General features: G+C 43.1%; 1 protein-coding gene across 5 annotated transcripts in view; it reads left to right on the top strand.

Annotated features, from left to right (window-relative positions):
- The window catches only part of AKAP13 (A-kinase anchoring protein 13), a 184149-nt gene that overhangs the window by 578 nt on the left and 162597 nt on the right, over window positions 1-20974 (top strand). The gene's annotated exons all lie outside the window — the stretch shown is intronic.

Raw genomic sequence — 20974 nt, 5'->3', positions numbered from 1 at the left:
CCCTCAGGCAGGAGCTGCTGACAGAGAGAAATCATAAAAAGCTTGAGAGTTTTATATTTATTTTAGCCCAAAAGATGGGGGAACATGAACAAATTTAACAACCCCCTTTGATCTTCTGAACCCCATCTACACCTCTAAAATGCCAGATTCTGCATAATTGGTGATTGGCAGGATTTCTGAGTGTTGATTGCAAGCACCTGGTCTTGTCTGTTTCTGAATATCTTTGGGGCATTCTGGGCACAAATCAGGTGCCGTGGATGATGGGTGGAAGAACTAAGGGTGCTGCTGTACCAACAGGTACTATGCTTTCCTTTATGGTGGACAGAAGACTCGACTGACCTCTGATGCAAGGCAAGAAGTTAATCCTTAGGTACACAGCTAATTCGGTGTGTTAGTTGGAGTTGCTTGTTGATCCTGGATGAGGCCAAAAGCAACTGCGGTGTTCACATGGGAATACAGTGTCCTAACATCTACCCTGACAAAAGTGCTGCTACTCTTTGTGTCCCTGAAAGGGTTTTCTTTTTTCCCCTGTCTCTGCTGTCTGCAGTACCCACCCTCTTTTCCTTTTGATCTCCTTCCAGTGAATGGTCATCAGGGCAGCTTTTCTCCTTGAGATGAGGGACCTTGGTGAAATAAAAATTATTGTCTTAAACCAGAAGTCTTCTCCAATCTGCTTTTCCCTGATATTTGTCCCTCTTCAGGGAGGACTTCAGGAGAGTGAAGACAGACAACTGCGGAGAGGCTTTTGAGTTCCCTTTAGTTTTCCTTTTAGGTAGCTCATCTGAGTTTAGCTATTTGCCATTCCTTTGCCAGGGTGTTGAACTCAGGGTATTTTGTGTGGTATAGCTTTTGTCTTTTCCAGAAACGCACAGGAACTGGCTGGTGGCCTCCAACAAAGTTGGAAAAGTCCTTAGCAGAACCCTCTGAGAACATGCCCGAGATAGATTGTTGCTTGGGATCAGCACTGCATTGCTCCTGAAACATGCTTGCCCTAGCAGCAGGCTTGAGGTTCCTCCTTGTCTCCCTCAACTTCCTGAGCAGTGATTATTTTGCAGCCTGAGGCTGTATTTATTGATGCCACTGTCTGTCCAGAGGATGGAGAGGACTCTGCAAATGAGGGAAGTATTTAGGCATCAGTTTTAAGTTCTTTTAACTTTGTATTTTAGACACATCTATGAATATATGCAGAGAGAGCTAATAAATAACCAGGGAATGGTAGTTAAGAGGAAAGGACATAATTAATTCTGTCATGTACTCTGTTTTAAAGTTGGGTCCGGAGCAGTAATGTGTTAGGCTGGGAAGATAAACACTGTCATTATTCAGCAACAAAACATGTACAAGGCTGACATTGTTTTCCTCCTTTTGATATAATAATTTTTTTGGAGCAGTTTGAGTATCTTCAGTGGTCTTTGTTTGGTGTGGTAGAAGCCTGATGAAGCTCTACTCTTTCCGAAGGGTCAGTGCTCCTTTATTTGAATTGAGTTTTGTATTAATGCTGCTTTGCTGACACAGAACGTGTGCTGTTCCAGAAGGCTCTTACTGTTTGCTGCGGTTGGGGTGCTTGGCTGGAATTCCTGCAATATAGTTTGGAGGGAGGTATTTCTGTTTCATCAGGTGATCCCTTTTCAACTCCCCACACCACAATGTTAACCCAGGTCAACTGTGCATATCACATAAAAAAAAAAAGTCCTTTTTGTGGAGATGCTCTTAAAGAGCCAGCATGAGTTTACCTTGTATATCTTTTCTTTCCCCCTCCAACTACACCAGAGTGCAGGTCCTTCAAGGTTAATGTGTTTGGAGCTTTTTTAGTGCGGAGAGAGATTTGGAGGAGTCCTCACTTTGCATCTTAAAGCATCTAAAGATGCTGTGAGAATGATGATATATTTGCTAAAAGGAATAGTTGTCATGGTAAAAAGTTACCTAAAGCAAGGTAGTTCACTTTTCAGCTTGTATGATAACTAACAATAGGGAAAAAAGCTAAAGTGATTGTAGTTTGAAGTTCCCTTCACTTGCTGTTACTCATAACATAGCCTCTCTCCTCTCCTTCATACTTCTCATTTTAGCAAATTTCTTGATGTACAGTTACACAGAAAAACAAGCAAAGACTTCATATACCTTTTTCTATCTTGACTGGTCTCCACACAACCCACCCTGGATATCAGGTCACTTGAGTTTGCATAAGCGAAGATGGAGTGTGTATCCGAAGTGGGTTGGTGTTGTTCAACCCCTCAGTGCCTCTTCCTGTCGAGTTTTCTTACAAGTTTTGCAGCTCTGGCTCTTCCAGCAGAAGTCTTGGGCAGAAAACACTCATGGAGACACCAGTGGAATAGCTGATGCAGCTCAGCAGCCATCTCCTAAAATAAATGGTGGAAGGATGCCTGTTTCTCTCAGCAGTATTTTCTTTGGAAGATGAGCATCTCCTCAGCATGTCCTTGGCTCTTGGTGTCTCCCTAGCAAGCTATAACACTGAATACTCCCCCTTCCACTGTTGCCAGCTCAGTTTAAAAGTTCTTGATTCAAAGTATTTGTGTGCTCCTTCAGGGTCTGCTTTGTCTGATTGCAGATAGCTTGCAAAACTCCTAGGAATTTGGAGAGGAAGGGAGTCCTTCTTTTGTATGGATCCAAAAGAAGTTGTGTGTTGCCAACTTGCACAAGGTCTTTCTTCAAAGTATGAAAAGTTTTTAGGGGGAGGGATCTGTTAGAAAATTATTAGGCCTTGGTGGGTGGCATGAGCAGTGTTGACTGGAGGGGCAATTGTTCTGTGGTTCATGTGCTGTTTATTTTGCAGCCAGTGATGTTTTTATATTGCTGGGGCAGATGGAGGGATTCCCAGCTCCACAAGCATGACCCTGGGGGAGATTAGCTGGTTTTAGGTTTCATCACTTGGATGATGAGGTTAGCCTGAGACAGAGATGCATCCCTGTGTATGGAAATGGTCTTGGCCCGGATCTTGTCTGGCGATGTAAAGCCTGAGAAAGGACCTAGAGGTCAGCTTCAGCTTTTTAAGGAATGTGATGTATGGTCATTCTGTGGCATGTGTGGACTGCTGCTTTTTTATTTCAAAAAGGGTAAAAAATTTACTTGCAAGCGTATGTGGTTTTTTTAATGCTCTAATTAGAGCTACAATTAGCTCTAAAGTAGAACCTACTTTACAGCTACGTAAATATTTATATCTCTGGTACTGAAACACTAATGATAAAGAATCCCAAGTGGTTTTTTCATAGCTACAAAGCAAAGAACATTTCTCTCGTTCTCTGCCTCTTAGCACCTTTCTTCCACTTCACCTGCTTCCCTCCTGCTGAGCTAAGCAACATCCTCAATTTGCACACACTGGGACTTTATTTTTTTGCATCAGTAGCAGTCTTAAGTAATTACTCTGCATTTCTAATACTTGTTAGAGAAGCGAGCTCCTCTGCTTATGTCAGTCAATGGTGTCTAGAAAACTGAAGCTGTAAAACAAGCTAAAATGAATAGAATCTTGTTTCCTCTTTGCTCACATGGGCACTTATTCACTTCCCCATCTGCTTCGACTTTGAAGACTGCTGAGGTTCTTCCTCTGTCTGACCCGCTTGGCATAAGCTAGAGAGGATTGTCTTTCTTCAACAGCCAAGTTTATAGGGCTTCAGCTTGTTCGTAAATAATCCTTAGAGTTTGAGTGCTTGCCTTTTTCCTTCTTTCCCCTTCAAAACTGAATTGCTGTCATTTGTGTACAAACTGGGGGAATATTTTTTCAGTCTATAGATAGAGGGGAGAATTTGTGCAGTCACTGGGCACGAGAGGTTATAAAGTGTGCTGAGGAGATTTCACTAGCGACCTGTGATTTTAAGTGTTTATCTTGTCCACTTTCAATTTGTGATCCCAGCACAAAAGAGCATCAGCTGTAGAGGAGGGCTTTGCTCTGCCAGTCTTTGTACAAGCACAGTTCCAGAGTACAAAATGCAGGGCTTGGATATGCAGAGGCATCCTTATAGGAACATGTAAATTTTTGGTGTACTTGAGAGAAGGACAAGGTGTTGCTCTGTCTTTGCTTTCACTGTTAAGTACCTGCACCAGGAATTGGTTTGCATGTGTGAATGGTTATTTTAGGGGAGCATTACAACTCACTTCCAGCTTTACTGGGGTTCTACAGACCATCCTCTCTTGATTGAAACTTTCAGGGCTTGTGATCTGCATGTGGTCCTTCTGGCCTCCTGGTAGCAGGAGATAACAACCCTCTGAGGAAAGATAGGCTGTAATTTTGTCCTGCTTTGAACATGTGGGATTCTAAGTATTTCCTATGAGATGTACTCCTAGTATAAACAAACTGTTTTGTTTAGTATAAGCTCTTTATCCTGATAGGATTGGAGACATCTTATAAAGCAATCACTGTAAATTTAAAACTAATATTTGGCATTATTTAAATAAACATAAATCAAGATAGTATACAAACAACACAAGTTCCCAGCCCAGGGACCTGAAAGACCTATTTGTACATAGGCTGTGTACTTTTTGTCCATTTCCCTGTTAAATTTAAGCATTGTGCACCTAATTAATGCCTTTTTAAATTTGTCAGTGATAAAATGGATAACTGTTGCAATGGACACAGATTTAGTGCTACAATTACAGAATAGACGTAAAAGCATGCAGGGTGAGTAGCTGTTAAGGATGGCAGATATTTTTCTGGTCTTCTGGGGCAGTATTTTTGCCCCCCTGGTTGGTTTGATAGAGAGTACTCCAAATTGAAGCATTTAAGCTGGAAAGGGTAAATTACTGGGTAGCGTGTTGTCAAAAGGTCTCGTAGACTGTGGGAGTAGATGAGTTGTTTCAAAAACATAATGCTGGAAAGAAATTTCCATGCCAGACTGTTAAGTTTCATTGCTGTGTTAATTAGAAAGGAAGAAGCCCCTTATTTTATGAAGTTTTCCAACTCAGTTGAAGCTCTATCACATTAGATGCGACAACTAAATGATCAACTGCTTGTCTGGATGCCAGGAGCCTTGTACTTCCAAATTAATTGTATTTTTATGAGCCAGTGGTAACTTTTTGAAAAATAAAGCTTAGGCCTTGGAAAAAGCAGATGCTGATGAATATGGGAAGAGATGGGGAAAAGAATATAGTGTTCTTGGTAATGAGGTGACCTCTGGTGCTCTAATTTCACTTACCAAGTAGCTATTATTTTTTGTATACAAAATGTAAAATTTTGCCTTTGAGGAACTTCATTTTAGAGCGTGGAGGAGTTCATAGTCCTTCCAAGGCCTGAGTTCAGCTGGTAATTCAAGAGGGAATTCAGTATCTTCATAGACGGAGGGTGTATGCGTTTTTTTAGTTCGTCAGGCTTTTCAAAAATGTACAGATTTCAGATATGTGAGGGACTGGGGGGAAGCCCTTGCCTCTAAGTGGTGGTAAAATTTAAAACTCTTATGGGTATGGCTCTGATCAACATTCATTTCAATGTTCCCATAAAAAGCTTATGACTTGGCAGAGTTTCAAGGACTGAAAAGAAAAAGCTCTGTATACAACATGTTTTATTAATGTTGAAGGAGTAATATTGCTGTATTTGAGTCCGCCACTGCCTAGAATAAGTTCTTTTTGGCTCTTGTACACTTTGGCTTTTCCCTTGAATAAAACAAGGTGTGATTTCACATCTGCTTTTTCCTAGTAGCCTTGTATTAATCAGGACTATACATATTTCCAAGTTTTGGCTAGGTTTCATCCTTTTTCTTTCTTAATTCTCCTGTGTTGCAGAGTAAATTCATGATTCTTGACCCCCAACTGATACCATAAAGTGTATTTGCATAAACCTTGATGTTAAGCATCACATCCCACTTACTTGCGATGACTTTTTGCCCCCTTTTAAGCTGTATGTAAAGGTGAATTTGAAATTAGGCAGCTGAGAAAGAAGTCGTCTGTTAAAACTTGGTAAATGTGGTTGAACTAATAAAAGCAAATTTAAAAAAAATATACTTTTAAGGGAAATCAGCACTGTAAAACATGAGCTTTAAGATGAAATTGCTGAAGATAATTTGTGCAGCCAAAGTACAAGAGGAGGCAGATAACACAAGTCAAGCACAAAATCACAATTTACAGGCACATACCGGTGTTACTTTGGTAAGATTACCTCTGCGTGGGGCTTGGCTGGCGATCAAGGAATGGCTTAGGGAGCCGGCTGGAGTGGGATCGGATCGCTGGCGGTGTGCGAGGCATCGGGGCACGCTCTGAAACAGGAGTCTGGATTCAAATCCTCAACACCAGCCTCTTTCAGAGAATGCTGCAGTGCCTGGATGTGGGACACAGCCCGGGGTCTGCAAGGCAGGAGGAGTAGGGGTATGTGACTTCTTAAAAGTAGCTTTTATTCCCAAAGTTTTCCGTAGGTTTTGGCTGGAGTAGAGTTAATTCTTTGTGTAGTAGCTAATATGGGGCTGTGTTTTTGATTTGCTCTGGAAACTGTTGATAACTCAGGGATGTTTTCGGTACTGCTGAGCAGAGTTTACACACAGCCAAGGCTTTTTCTGCTTCTCACACCCACTCCACCTGTGAGCAGGATTGGGGTACAAGGAGTTGGGAGGGGACACAGCCGGGACAGCTGACCTCAGATGGTCCAAGGGATATTCCAGAGCATAGGGAGGCATGGTCAGCATGTAGAGCTGGGGGAAGCAGGCAGAGGGGGATGTTCAGAGAGATGGTGTTTGTCTTCCCGCGTCATCATTATATGTGATGGAGCCCTGGGCTCCTGGGGATGGCTGAACACCTGCCTGCCCTTGGAAAGTGGGGAATGAATTGCTTGTATTGCTTTGCTTGACTGTGCAGCTTGTGCTTTACCTATTAACCTCTTTCGTTTTTAAACTCAATCCATGGGTTTTCTCACTTCTGCCCTTCCAATTCTCTCCCCCATTGCACTGGAGGGGGGTGAGCGAGTGGCTGTGTGGGTCTGAGTTGCTGCCTGGGGTTAAACCATGATAGCTATCATACTGTTAAAAACTGACATAGCTGTATCTCAGTCTTATGCTTCTAATTTGTGACTACTATTGCTTAATTAACAATTATGAAGCACTTGGAGCACTTTAAAAGTGCTGTAGGATTGTAAAATATTGCATTTGCGTGTGCATGCTCTTAAACGTGGAGATTTCCAGCTCCTGCTGCGCGAGTGCTTGGCTGAGTCGCACAGGCTCCTCCTGACCCAGTCCTCTCCTTTTTGCTCACTCATCCCATTTGACCCAAGCCATCAGTCCTTTCCTTGTCCGCCTTCCTGTCACAGATTTGTGAGTCTGTCCCTTGAGATGCAAGCAGTTCTGCTCCACAAGTGTTCAAAATTAGGGTGGAGGGGGCTTGGAGCAACCAGATTTAGTGATACATGTAAATTAGGGTGGAGGGGGCTTGGAGCAACCAGATGCCAACCCTGCCCATGACTGGGAGGTTGGAGTAGGTGGTCTTTAAAGGTCCCTTCTGACCCAAACCATTCTGTGATCTCTTCCATAGAAGCACCTTTGAAGGTTATCATCACCCCATGGCCTGTTCCAGGAATGCTCTTCCCCACATCCATGAGGTTGTGCTCTGGTTCCTGGCAGCAAACAAAAGCTTTCTTCCTCCCTTTCCTTCCTTGTCTCTCTTGCACAGAGGTCTGGCAGGTGCCCTTTAGGGAAACCATTTGGACTTTGATTTGCTTCCCCAGAGATGAGCTGGGTGAGCCTTAGCTGCTGTTCTCTCCATGGTGGTCGTGGAGATCCCTGGAGCTGAAGAAGAGGCAGCAGCTGGACTTGGACTGAGGTTGCAGATGGATGTGTGTGCATGTGCTCCCTGTGGCAGGGACAGAGTGAGAAGGTGCTTTTCCAGGAGAGTTTGGGGGAAGGTTCATTTGGAGTTGATGTGGCTCTTGTGGCCAGGGGCAGAATCATCCTTTAATGGCAACTGCTGCCTTTGTGAGGCACTTGTGTTGCCTCTGACCCATAAACATTTTGAAACTTTTCTTTGATATTCATCAGTGCTAGAGAGCTGAAACCCACCCATGTGAGCATGATTTGATTTGTTATTTGAAGAAATTCCCACTTCCCAGATCAGAGTAGGCTGGATTTTTCAAGAGTATTTTTCAAGTATGTTATCGGCAGATGCAAACAGCACTGGAGTGTCTAACAAGAGATGCAGAAATACCAACTGCTTCAGCAAGAGATGAAATCTCTTTGTAACCAAACTGAAGCTCCCTGGGACTTGCTGGTGTTACCTGCAGAGCTGGCACCAGCACTAATGGCCGGCATCCTCTGAAAAAGGGAAAGCTCATGTAACTTGGTCTGCTGAGCCAAGGCTTTAATTCAGGCGTGGATAAAGCAAGGAATTTGATCAGGCTCCTACCGTCGGTCACACTTTGAGCTAAGTGAAAAGGAGTAGAGCTGAGTTGTGGAACACAGTGTTTTTCTTGTGAAATCTGAAGTGTTAGGCAGATCCCTGAAAAATAAGCGTGAGTAGTCCCCATCAATTGCCACATACTCAGGTTCAGTTCCTTGCCCTTGTGCAATGAGCTCGCTGCATGGATGATATGGAAGAATTTAGTTTTCCTTTGTCTTGTCCTGTCAGCCAATTCTCTCAGCATCTCTTAATCTTGGATATTTATGGCTTGAAATAAGGCTTGAATAATATGGCTTGTGTGTTGAATTGCACTTAATCCTAAATTAGGTCTATACTCAATCTAGCAAAGGATGAAAAATTGTGTTATGCTGGAACCCTTCTTGAGGGCGGGGGGTTCTGTGGGTTTTCTTAAAATAAAAATGAAGGGAAGGAAGAATAGATGGTTAAGTGGTTTCAGTCACTATTAATGTTTGCCTACTGCAGCAATAACTTGTATTTCATGTCTTTTCCCAGGGATGGGAGAGGAAGAAAGGGAATGAGGAAGTTGGTTGTACAGTTTTAGTTAGACTTGGTTAGCACTTGTTCAACTGATGTATGTGTTGCTTTTATTTATGCTTAGCTGTGTCCAACATTCCTGGGAGTCCTGGAGTTGCAGTCTCTTGGAAGATCTAGACTTCAGTTGCCATTGTCTTTGTGGTGTTCACCGTGCAGCAGGGCCTGGAAAGTTGGCATTTTTTGCAAATTTAAAGTATTCCTCAGTCCTGGCATTGCTGTGAGGTGTCATGAGTGTTGTCACTGATGAAATTTTGTTCTGGATGCCTTTTGCATTTGTTGCTGTGCTCCTTTCCATCCTCTTTCCAGGCAGTCATTACAATCTTTTTTCTTCCTTACTTCATTTTTTCCATAATTTTGTTTAGCAAGGAATGACGTTCTGCAAACGACTCAAACCTGGGGTAATCTAAAAACTTCAGAGCTGACCCTGCTGTGAGTGGAGTTTTAGATGGGGGGATGATTTCAACGAGGAGGTCATCACATGGTCTCGTGTGCTGTGCTCTGGTCCATGAGTTGAGTGTCTGCCATTCACCTTGGCTGGCTGGAGCTGAACCTTGGCTGTTTGTGCCTGTTTAGGAAGTTAATCTTTCTGAAAGGCTGAAAGCTGCTTGGCATGGTGTGGTTGCCTCAGCTACAGGAACGTAAACCAGTAACACTGGGGAAAACAGAGGGATAAACATTTGCCGCTCTTTATTTGCGTGAGGAATTACGAGAACCTGGGATACATTTAGTGACTTGGAATGATTTTTGAGTGCTGGCTCTGTCATGACCTCTGCACATTTGCATAATGAAACAAAGTACTCAAGCCTTGCAATGCAATAACGAAAATCTGTTAAGATTGTAGTCTCTTTACATCAGCTGACCTTGATCTGACTAACAAACCAATTTGGCTTAATCCTTGTTTTTTAATTAAACATCAGATACTTGAAGGCATAAGTTGCTGGTAGTTAATCAGAGCATTTAAGAAGCCTGACCATTGGTCTCTGTATTGCATAGGTTGAAAAGCTTGTGCACAGATTGATATTTTAAATTAACTGCATAAAGATGAAAGAAAAAGGGATGAACATAAGAACCATAGAGCTCGCTTGTTGGTGTTCCTGTGAATTGATTGCACCTATAGTTTTTTCTAAACTTATGTCCTTATTGCACCATGGAATAGTTGAAGTGTCACTCACTTGGAGGCTCTGGAGTGACTTTATCAATGTGGCCTCCTAAGACAAAGTTGATTTATGATGTAACCTGTCCCCTCTCCAGTGAAATGACGAGGGTGTGTGCTCTGCATCTGCCACTGCTTGCTGTCTCTCCCAGCTTTTTCCCAAGCCCTGGGGAAAAAGATCAACGAGATGCTTGTCATCTCAAGGTTGGAGAGTGTGTTGGGAGGTTACTGGTGTCATTTGGTGATTTTTCTCTTTTAATGTACAGTGTCGGAGCTATTTGAGCAACTTTAAAAATCAGGTCCTGTAGAGTAGATAAGGAAGATATGTCCAAATATGACCCTTGTGCATTGTCCCCTTTTCTTGTGTGATAAATGATGCCACATGAGAAGTCCTCTTGCAGACATACAGATGGGGGTGTAGGATTTTTAGGCACTAATAGTGATGCAGGATCATGTTTGCAGACTTCTTTGGATAATACTGGAAAAGTTGGCGTTCTTTCCTGACTGCTGTCAGCCTTTATGCTTCTGTGCTGCTGTGACTTTCTAAGATGTATGGTCTGTATGTTACTAAAAACATACAGCAAATAAACTTGTCCAGGCAAGAACATGACCTTGATGCACAATCATTACCTAGAGCCCTAGGCTGGAAAGAACTATTAGTGTTGGAGATGGTTGTAAGGAGTCATCTTCCAAGTCGGTCTCTATATTTAGTCCCTTAAAGGTTTTAGAGATGCTTTTGGACTATAATTTTTTTTTAATTGCAAGGGACATAAATCTTGTTCTTACAAGGGAATGCAAAAAAACCCACCCAAACTTCTTTCAATTCACAGTACATTCCTCATTTTACAAAAGAAAAAAGTGTCTGATAGATGCTGAAGAGTGTACACCTTTTGAAGCTGTGTGGAGATGAATATTCAACGTATGAGCCAGGAGCAAGATGCAGCAGGGATTATATTATGTGAGAGCTTTGTGTGGGAGGAATTTCCTTCCCATGGTTTACATAGTGTAAAAAGAGAAGACCCCTCTTTCCTTGATGGGAGTAGCTCCACTAAAATCAGAACTGCTATTCACATGGAGGAAGATTTGCAGATTACAGTCTAATTTAGATGTATTTGTTTGTGTAAGGCTGGCTTGGTAATACAGATAATACACGATTTATTATGTCTGTTAAACTTTCAGATTTCCATCCAGTTGAAGAAGAATTTATTGGAATTTACCACTCTGAAAAATGAGCCCGTCATTTCCTGAACAGTAATAAAGAACATTGGCAAAGATTATAATGTCTTTCCACATGCAGCAGTGTTTCTGTGTGGTGTTTGTAGGCTGCCTGGCACAGAGTGCCTGAAAGGGCAGTTTTAGGTACTGTGGTGTTATAATATCTAACCAACCTGAGCACGGCTGGTTGAGCATTGGTGGAGGTTCCTGACTTTGTCCATGACTTGGAATGCACAGGAGCAGCAAAGCCCTGTAATGCAATACAGGAGGGTGGTGGAGTAGGAGTGAATTTTCTGGGAGTTGCCTTTTCATGGGGAAATTGGGAGTTTCTGCTCCCAAAAGAGACCTTGTATCAGACCTATCAGACCCAAAGATCCAACATCAGCCTTCACATCTTTCTCTAGCTAGCAGCACTTTTAGGAGAGTGATAAGTTGGAGAGGGGAGCCCTCTCCATGTGAAGCGAAAGTGAGTGGCCCTCACTGGAGACTGGACAGAGTTGGGTCCTCAAACTGAGCAAAAGTTACAAAACAAACTTAATGACGCCTACGCTTTTTTGAGGTACATTCCTTAAGCTCCTGTGGTTGTCTCTGTGTTGGGTTATACCCATATTTCTTTGCTGTGTTTGAGCAAACTCTTTGAATTCTTTGCATGTGTTGAACACCTTGCTCAATCCTACTGCATGTGACTGTTATCTGAACACCAACAACCTGGATGCTCATCGTTTCCATTTAAGCTGTGATGCATCTGGTGACATTTGTTTGAAGAACTTTCCTCTTGCTGCTTATGTTCCACTCCTTGCTCTCTGAAGGTGCGGGGTGATATTTAGTGGTTTTTTCCTTCTGTTGCTCCAGTTCAGAAAGGGCTGGAAAATTCTCTATCAAAAATCACTTAAGGATTTTCTGTCTGCCTTAGGGAACTTTCATTCCAGTTCTTGTCTCTGCCTTGCATTGTCTTGAAACAACGTTTCCCTAGGAACACAGTGTACCTGGGAGACAAGATATGTGCTTGTTTTGGTGGTTAATCATCATGGGTGCTGATGTGGAGTAAGTTTGTGGGGCCAACAGCAATGATCAAAGCTGGTTTTTAACAGGAGTGATGCTGGGTGCAAGAACTGGGGTGCTGATGGGACCCAGTTGAAATGGGAAGAAACGCAAGCTGCTGGCTTTTCAACTTCCTATTTGGAGGAGTATAGGACATAAAGGATCATTTTTCTAAGGTGGTTATATATTAATGCAGCAGCTGGACTGAGGAGAACCAGCATTTTTGGTAGGTGCATGAACAGCATTGTGCAATTTTGCCTCTGTGCACCTTTAGTGTTCATTTCTGTCATGTTCCATCCACCCAATACAAAACCTCTTCAGAGGATGGAAACGTCAGTGGACTTGTGCTGTTGATCCTGACTGAAGGGTTATTCTTGATGCCTTGTTTTCCCCTTCCATTGCTCTCCTTCAGCCTGGTTTTGTTGAGCTGGCTCAGAGCCGGGCTGCTGCCTGCAGGCAGAAGACATGAAGTAGTGTGGGAACAGCTTCTCACTGACAGAATCCATGGGCTGGTGATAAAGAGAAGTCCTGAGACATTCTTCTGCAGTCCACAGTCCGCATAGCTCTCACGCTCCCTTGTGCCTCGTGTTTATCATATCCACTCCAAGCAGTCTGGGAAGGGGGTGCCTTTGGATTGCTTTCATTTGAAAAAAAGAAAAAGGTTGAAACATTTGATCAGTCATGAGAGGTGAGAGTAATGAAGACAGTAAATTGTCATTTTGTTAATCAGAGAAATTCGACACATGTTAGACAAAGTGTTGCATTTTAAACTTTACTTGCAGTGCAACAGGCAGATGAGGGATGTTTTACTACAAGGCGGTGGTGCAAAAGAGCTCAGCCTTATGCTTTGGGAATGAGGGGATCCTGGGCTTCTTGGGAGAAATTCTACAAAAAGAATCAATACCACCAAAACAGCAAAACCCCCCACATTACCCTAGACTTGTAGAAAAGCATAGCTCAGAGGCACATGAGGGCACGTGCTGTGTTGGGTGGCTCAGACTCTCTGTGGTCAGTGGCAGTCTTTCCGTTCTGTTTTTATGTCAAGTGGCCTCGGGCAGATGGAGCCCAAGTTACCTGACTAAAGGGACTTCAAAATGACTTACATTTTTTGTCATTTATGTGCATCAGGACTATGCAGTAGAGACACATGCTTACAATAAAAAGAAAACTGAATCTGCATTCTTCTCTTTTGCTTTTTTGTGGGCCTTTTGTTTCATGGCTCACAGGCTCTTGTAGAGGCTTCTGAGCCAAAAATGCAGCTGCATTTTTCTGTCACATGGTGCCTTGCCAGATCCACTAATAGCAACTATTGGGCAAGAGAGAAGAGAATAATACAACCTGCCTTACTGCAAGTGTTTGTGGAACCATACTTGTGGGAAGTTGAAGATGATTTTCATAGTGAGCAAACCTTTTTATGAACTTCCTCCATCTCCTCATCCCTATGCATGTGGGGCTTGTTAACACCCTGGATGCTTGTGGAAATAGCACTGCTAATGAAGGACGTCTCTAAGGTTTTGTGATGGAAGTACCTGTTACCAGTGACTGAACTGTGAGATACTCCTGGAAAAGTCAGATCCAGTAGTAGGGGAGAATTACAGCTGGAAAGTGTTGAGCAATCCTTTTGGCAGATATATTCAACTGAGAAAAGAAAAGCAAAACAGAGACCTGATGGATCCTTGAAGTGGACTTTATTCCCTGTGTTATGCTTCCCAATGAGTTCACCAGCATATTTTGCACATCTTCAGTCCCCAGATTGGTGCTCTTGTCTTTTGTCTTTCTAAGGTTTTAGTTTTACACTATGCCATGAGAAAGATTTGTCCTGTTGAAAGACAATGTGAAGAAGAAATGGAGTAATATTGTGAATCCCTTTAAAATACAGTGATGGGTTGGTAGTGTGGCCTTTCTTCAAAACCTTCCGTAGAAGCCCTGAGATACTCATCATTTGCATCTGATCAGAAGACAGCCTGTAGGCTTTGAGCCACGTGCATTTTTTCCCAATTAAGCAGTTGTGTCCTATGTTGGATCCTTCCCATAGAGTATGGAAAATAAAAGATGGTTTTAGTCTTCCCCAAATTTGTAACAGCACTTGATATTTAGCCCATGTTTTGCCTTTTATGTAACATATATGCTTTCTTAATGCACACATTTTGAAGTATTTTTCTTTACAAGCTTATGAAACTTCTTTAATCCATTACTGAAGTGCTGCAAACTCACTCTGTGACTGTAAACAGTACATGCTATTGGTGAAGAAAAATTACCATCTTGGAGGCCTTTATTTTAAAGATTGCTTTTTGTTCTACTTTGAAAAGACATTGGCTTGCCAGAGTTTCAGCCCTGCTTCTTTTTCCCCTCTGCAGTTTGTGATCTTTCTTCTTGGGAATAGAAATATCATTCATGTTTTATTGTTCTTTGTACAAGATAGTGGAATGTCAGGTTTGTCCTGCTGCTGCAACCTCTTGTGTTGGAGATGTTGGCCAGAGAATGTCCCCATCACCACGAGGAAGGGGCACATCTGGACCTCCAGCCAAGCAGAGCTGTAGCACTTAATTCCAGCAAGGCTCCTGAAGTAAGAAACCAGATGTGCTTGTATTGGGATTTTTGGGTGACAAACAAGACATGGATAGGAGGGAATGCCACCTATGATTAGACCATGCTGTTTTCTTTGTCCTGTTGCTCTTGGCATTGGGAGAGAGGAATGGTCTGGGAACAGAGCAGTAGCTGAACAAAACAAGGTGAATCAAGGGGAGAGCAAGAAGCTTAACTTGCAATTTCCTTGTCTTTGTTGGCTTAAGTCTGACCATCCACATTGTTTAATGTTTTGTATTTCATTTCCTCAGTTGCCTAAGGAATGGTTGAGGCTGGCAAGAGATGCTTCAAAACCGTGGTCAGGTGGGGCATGCAGGATTTGAATAAAGAACTTGATTTTTACTTCCATTGGAGACTTATGTTTTATTTTAAAATAGGTCTGAGAAATTACTTGCTAGTTCCAGGCATGCAAAAAACCCTTTTTGTCCTGGTTGGCTCATAGTTTTGTTCTGTACCCTTGATGATGGAAAAAGGAAGGCCAGCCTCAAGAGTTCTTGCACAGAAGGAACTAAATCAGTGTGTCAGTGGTCAGTCTTGCTTGCAGCAGAACTGGATTTGATCTTTTGCTTCATCTCCATGCTGAGCTTTTGTTTCCAACCATAGCACTTTGCTGCTTTCCTCTCCTAGTGCTCTGGCGGTTGAGAGGTGGAATTTGTAAAGGAAAACAGCTGTAGTTCAAGCTGTGGAAAAGTTACTGAAGACAAATCCCTTGGGGTTATTTGGCTTGGTTTTCAACTTTGAATTTCTCCTGTAAGCATTTAGAAATGGGCCTAATCCTGAAGTCATGGGCTTGAGAGGAATGCGAAGGTGAAATTCTTCAGCCTTCAACAGAAGCAGGGCTTCAATCATCCTAACTCATGCTTTTGACCCTCATGTCATCTCAAAAAAGAAAAGAAACAACCTCTCACCCTCAAATAAATAAAATTCAGTAGGTAGATGTTTATCTCCTCTAGAAACACTGGAAAAACTTCGTTTTTTCTCTTTTTCTGTGACTGGCCCCACCTTTGCCATTCCTCCTTAATCACATGCATGCTCCCTAGCCCATGGCCTCTGGAGGTTTGCATGGGAAGATCTCTGTTGCTTAGGAATTAATCGGCTTCTGCTTACTGTCCTTCCTCCACCTGAAGTTCAGGTGATCTCTTCCTCTTTCGTCACTGCCAAGAATTTAGATGTCAGAAAGAGCCTCACCCTGAGGAATTTAGAAGCCAATAAAGAGCCCTTCCCGTAGGTCCCTGGGGAAGTAAGTCCCTGGGGAAAGCCCCGGGTCCCTCAGCTGGCTCCCCTCCAAGCACACAGGGATTTCCTTGGGATGTCCCAACACTCAGGCCTCTTCTCCCACATCAGGGAACCCACTCCAGCAGAAAACTGATGTGTCAGAAGAAACATGGGTGTCGACCTGGCTGACCCTTGGTCCAGCAAGCAGCAGATGTGTGGCTGGTTGCAACTCAGAGCTGAACAAAACCTCTTGGTGGCAACTGTTTGGGGCTGGCATAAAGCAGTTGTTGAAACCTTACTAGAGATGAAGTCCCTCACTGGAGGAGGCTTGGCAACGACCTGCAGAAGAGCACCTCTAAAGTTTAGCTGTGTCTTCCCAGCACTGGTCAGTGTCAGGTTTCCCTGGATGATCCAAGAGCTGCGAGATCTGTTTGCTTTTCAAAAGGCTGTTTGAGATTTTCGCTGAGGCTGTGACTCTTAGTGAAGGAGCATTTTTTCACCTGTGGCACTGACCACTTTTTGGGATCTGATGGGTTGTCTGTGATCTCTAGCAACCTCTAGTGCTAAATGTCTGTGCCGTACGCTTGCACCCCTTGTATTTTTGTTTTCTTCATCTTTTTCTTCGTCTAAACCCGTTCTTTGTTTAGATTTCTGGGCAGACATTAAATTCTGCTGTCTTTGTTTTCTGTTGTTTGTAGAAGTGCCAGAACTTATTCATTTATCTAAAGCATATTATTTCTTATTATTTGTGCATAGAACACACAAAAGTTAAATTGGCATCAATGTGTCACTGTTTTCCGTGGCTTAACTCCTTCTAATCCTAAACATGCTGTGGAAAAAGTGCATGTGCCCTTAGTTGTCATTAATGAAGTGTATGTTGGAGCATTTTGTAAATACAGATCAGAAAAACATTGTTTAGGAGCATGTGTCGTGTGGAATAATGTGTGGATTTAAGTCTGCTGCTGTTAAGGGCAGGGCACCTGGAGGGGGGAAAAAAACCCCAAAAGTAAAGTCGTTATCTTGAAAAAGGTAGCTCAAGCATCAACAAATGAAAAGCACAGAGAGTAAAAGCATTTGACACAAGGTAAAGAACAATATTAAATACTGTGGTATAATCTCTGTCTTAAAATGTTCTCCTGCAGAAGAAAATAACAGAAATGTTGAGCAAACTGGTGTCCCAAGACCAGACAACTGGATCCGTGGTTTAGACACTGATCGAGGACCGGTCAGTCTGGGCACAGGTATCTGTTTCATGAAGTGATGGTTTACAGAGCACTGCTTTTACTGCTAGGGTTATTCCTCTCTGTTGTCAGGTAGGGGATTTATTCATGCTTTTGGAATGGCAGGTGGATTATTAAAGCATTTGTGTTGGGACAAACTAGCGAGCATCTGTGCGTGGCTGGGAAAATATCCGCTGGTGCCCTCTGCAAGATGCACTTTGTGCACAGAGGTGATGCTTTCTGAGAGTCTTCTTCTGGGTCAGATGGCAACCAAAATGTGTTACCACAAGCAGGCTGTGATCAGCTCATCAAAGCAGGGAGCAAAAACTTTTCCTGATACTAAAATACATTGATGAGGCTATGCACGCTGTATGGAAAAGACTGTGGCTGCAATTGAAGACACCCTCCCACGTCAGGAAAACCTGTCGGGGGTTTGAATTACTTTTCATGAAGTTTTATTTTTATTTTGTTACCAGCTAACCTATTTGGTGCTCGGCTGGATGATGATCGAGTCCTGAAGAAGGCAGGCGATGTGTGACTGGAAGATTAGCCACAACTGCAGGAATACAGGAAAGAGGAGATAGCAACAGTTTGAGGCTGGGTTTGCAAGAGGTGAATCACCACTTGCATAGGTGTAGATAGGCACTTGATAACCCTGCGTGCACGTGGAAATGCAGGTAGTGCCTTTGCTTGATTGCTGTGTGCGTGTCTGGGTAGTGCCCACAGTCCTGTTGACGCTCGAGTGCTGTTGCACAAGCGGTCGTTTACAGGTGCACTGGGGGAAGGGTGTGGCCCAGCAGTGAGTTGGCTTTAACGTCTTATTTTTCCTTCACTGAGCAAAAAGCTCCTCTGCTGTACCTGCTTGGGGTAGGTGAGGAGGGGGAGGGTGTTCTGTTGGGTGAAAACTGCTGTCATTGCTGTAACTAAAGATCCTTTGCTTCAGGGGATGGTTGGGGAAGAGATGCAGTAAGTCCCTGATGTACTGGCAGGTACGTCAGCAAAGTTGCCCAATAGCCTGGTATATCTGTAGTAGGATTTGGTAAGTGACCATAGCCCTCGTGTAATTTGTTTTTGTTTTTCTCAGGATGCCTAGCAGCTGGCAGTGAAGTCATCACAGTGCTAGTTGGGTGACTGGCTGCAACTCTTGATTAACGGGGAGGAGTATGCTTTGCAGAGAAAATAATGAGTAGGTCTGACTCTGGCCACCTCCAGCCCGTGTGTGAAACACATGTGAGGATGCAGGCACCTTCAGGATTTCATTTTGCTGTGTGAATGCAGAGCCAGTAGCAGGGTCAGTTAATCTCAGGTTGTATTTGATGTCAGGCTTTGAGAGCATTTGCTGTCTTATTTCAGGAATCTTTTTGCTGGTGGCAAAAGCTTGCTTCCTCCCCTGGCATGCCCTTGGAGTTACATGCCCTGGACTCTTTGGATACTGGGAAAAATCTGTGCCATGTGCTATTTGATAATGTCCCTTGCTCTTCTGCTTGTAACACTCTGCCTTGCTATGATCTGCCTCTTTAAAAAGGAATTTACTGCCCGTGTCTGCATTTGTGAAGGGGGAAAAAAGGGCAGCTGAATGAAAACAGTCTTTTTGTTTAGAGGGAGGGAAAAGAGAAGTTGATCTATATGAAAACAAATCTGGCAACCTGCTGAAGGGTTTGCAGGGTAAAAGATGCTCCATGGTTGCATGCTGGCTGTTTCCAGCCATCTGCTTTGATGTAGTAAATGCAGATCTGTTGCAGCTGTAAGTGGCTTGTAAAAGCACCCTGTGCTACCTTCTGCCTTGGCAAAAAAGTGCAGGAATGGTAATACACGGAGGTGAAGTTTCCATTGTGGATTTTAATAGAATTAATAGTGTATTTTACAGGTGACAGAGGAATATGAGTATGACATTCTTCCACTAAGAGCAGTGACATACTAGCAACATTTTAAAGGGTTTCTAGACAAGGCACAGCATCTCTTCTTGAGGCTTTTGTTTGAACAAGCATGTGCAAATATTGATAAGCAGCTTCCCAGCTGATACTATCACTCTTCCTTCCCCATTGCAGTTTTGGTCCTATCAGTTTTCTTTTGAGCCCTTTGATATTGAACATGTGGATTGACCATGGCACTTACCTGCTTTTTGAAATCTAAATAATACTTCTCAGCCCTGATGCTGGTATAGTGCTTTTCATCTGAGCACTTTACAAAAAATAAAGGTGAAATAAGCCTGCTAAGCTGCAATTTGGTATTGTGTTTATTGACATGAAAGGTCAATAGATTCTAAAAGAATATTTCAAACCAGATGATTTCTCCCTTAAGCTGTATAAGTGCTATGGATGGAAATCAATACTATCTGGAAGTGTTTGAGCTTATTTAGTAATAAACCCTGTTCAGAAGTCTTGGGGTAGGAGCATTCTCTTCCATATGAACAGTTCATGCTGAGTGCTCATCAAATACCTAAATTGTCTTATTTGCTGTCAGTTCATGGGTGATATCTCTGTTAAAGCTGTGCTCATAATCTTTTCTTAAACCAGGCTGCAGCTGGGAGTTAACTCACATGGCACAATGCAAAAGTCACTCCAGTTGTCAACTGAACAGGTTTCACTGGAGTTATGTCATCTCTGTGCGATGGGGTGTTAATGCTGGGAGGAGCAAGCACTACTTGTGAGATACAAGTGGTTGCTAGAACAGGCTTCAGATAAATCTCTTTGAGTGTGAGTTTGGGAAAAGGGCTGACTTTGCTTGGGGCATCTCTTCTCCTGGATGTGGATGATTACTGCTCAGAAACTTAGCCTCACCTTCGTCCTTGAGCTTCTGGGGCAAAAGGAGGCAGGAAGGCTGTGTTTGAGTGGATCTCATGTGCTTGGAGTCAGATGATGGCTCTGGGAAAATGTGATGTGCGCTATGCAAGTCTGCAGCCTAAATGCTGAATTGTTCGAGCTGTTGTGTAACCCACCCATAATCTGAGTGCTGCGTTGCAGGTTTTTGTTGCATCATTAAACCTTCTCTTTCATTACTGGTTTAGGACCATTATACAGATCTCCTAATTCGTATAATTAAGTGCTGGGCAGCTCCAGTGGCATGTTGATTCGAGCAGTGAAGTGACTTAATGTCACGGTTGCGTGGCGGGTGTTAGGCAGAGCCAGGCAGCAGCGGGTGGGGATGGAGACAGCTTTTGAAGAAAGGGGGAACCATCGCTGCTTTGTGGGTGGAGAGGTGATACCAGCCAGATTACAGACTGTACTGGCAGCTACCTCTAAAGCCTTGGGCAAGTTGTGTCATTTTCTGTCTCTTTGTGTCCCCTCCCAGCATTTCTCGGTTTAATATGGGGGCAGAGGGATTCTTGCTGCATCCGTGGTGCTCAGCACAGAGGGACCTTGGGCTTGGCAGGAGCTGCAGTGGGAGACAAGAATATAGATTTGCTCTTTGTCTTTTATACCAAGATACCTCCTTAACATGGAGGAGAAAGCTTTGTATCAATTAATGTGTCAGTGCACGTTACATGCTGGTGTTTGGTTTCAACATGTACACGTTCCCTTCTTTGTCACAAGACTTCTAGGTACAGTAAAAATTTATTTATTTATTTTATTGATTGTTTTTGTAAACTCTGTGGAAATGAAGAAGAAAATCAATTTTGTACATGGGGAAAGTCAGATTAAACAAGTGAATTGTTCAGGCTTCATGGCTGGGG

Source organism: Corvus brachyrhynchos, unplaced genomic scaffold (genome assembly GCF_000691975.1).
Source record: "Corvus brachyrhynchos isolate BGI_N302 unplaced genomic scaffold, ASM69197v1 scaffold97, whole genome shotgun sequence".
Lineage (NCBI taxonomy): Eukaryota > Metazoa > Chordata > Aves > Passeriformes > Corvidae > Corvus > Corvus brachyrhynchos.
Note: the sequence above shows the minus strand (reverse complement) of the source record. Positions and strands in the feature narration are given on the sequence as shown.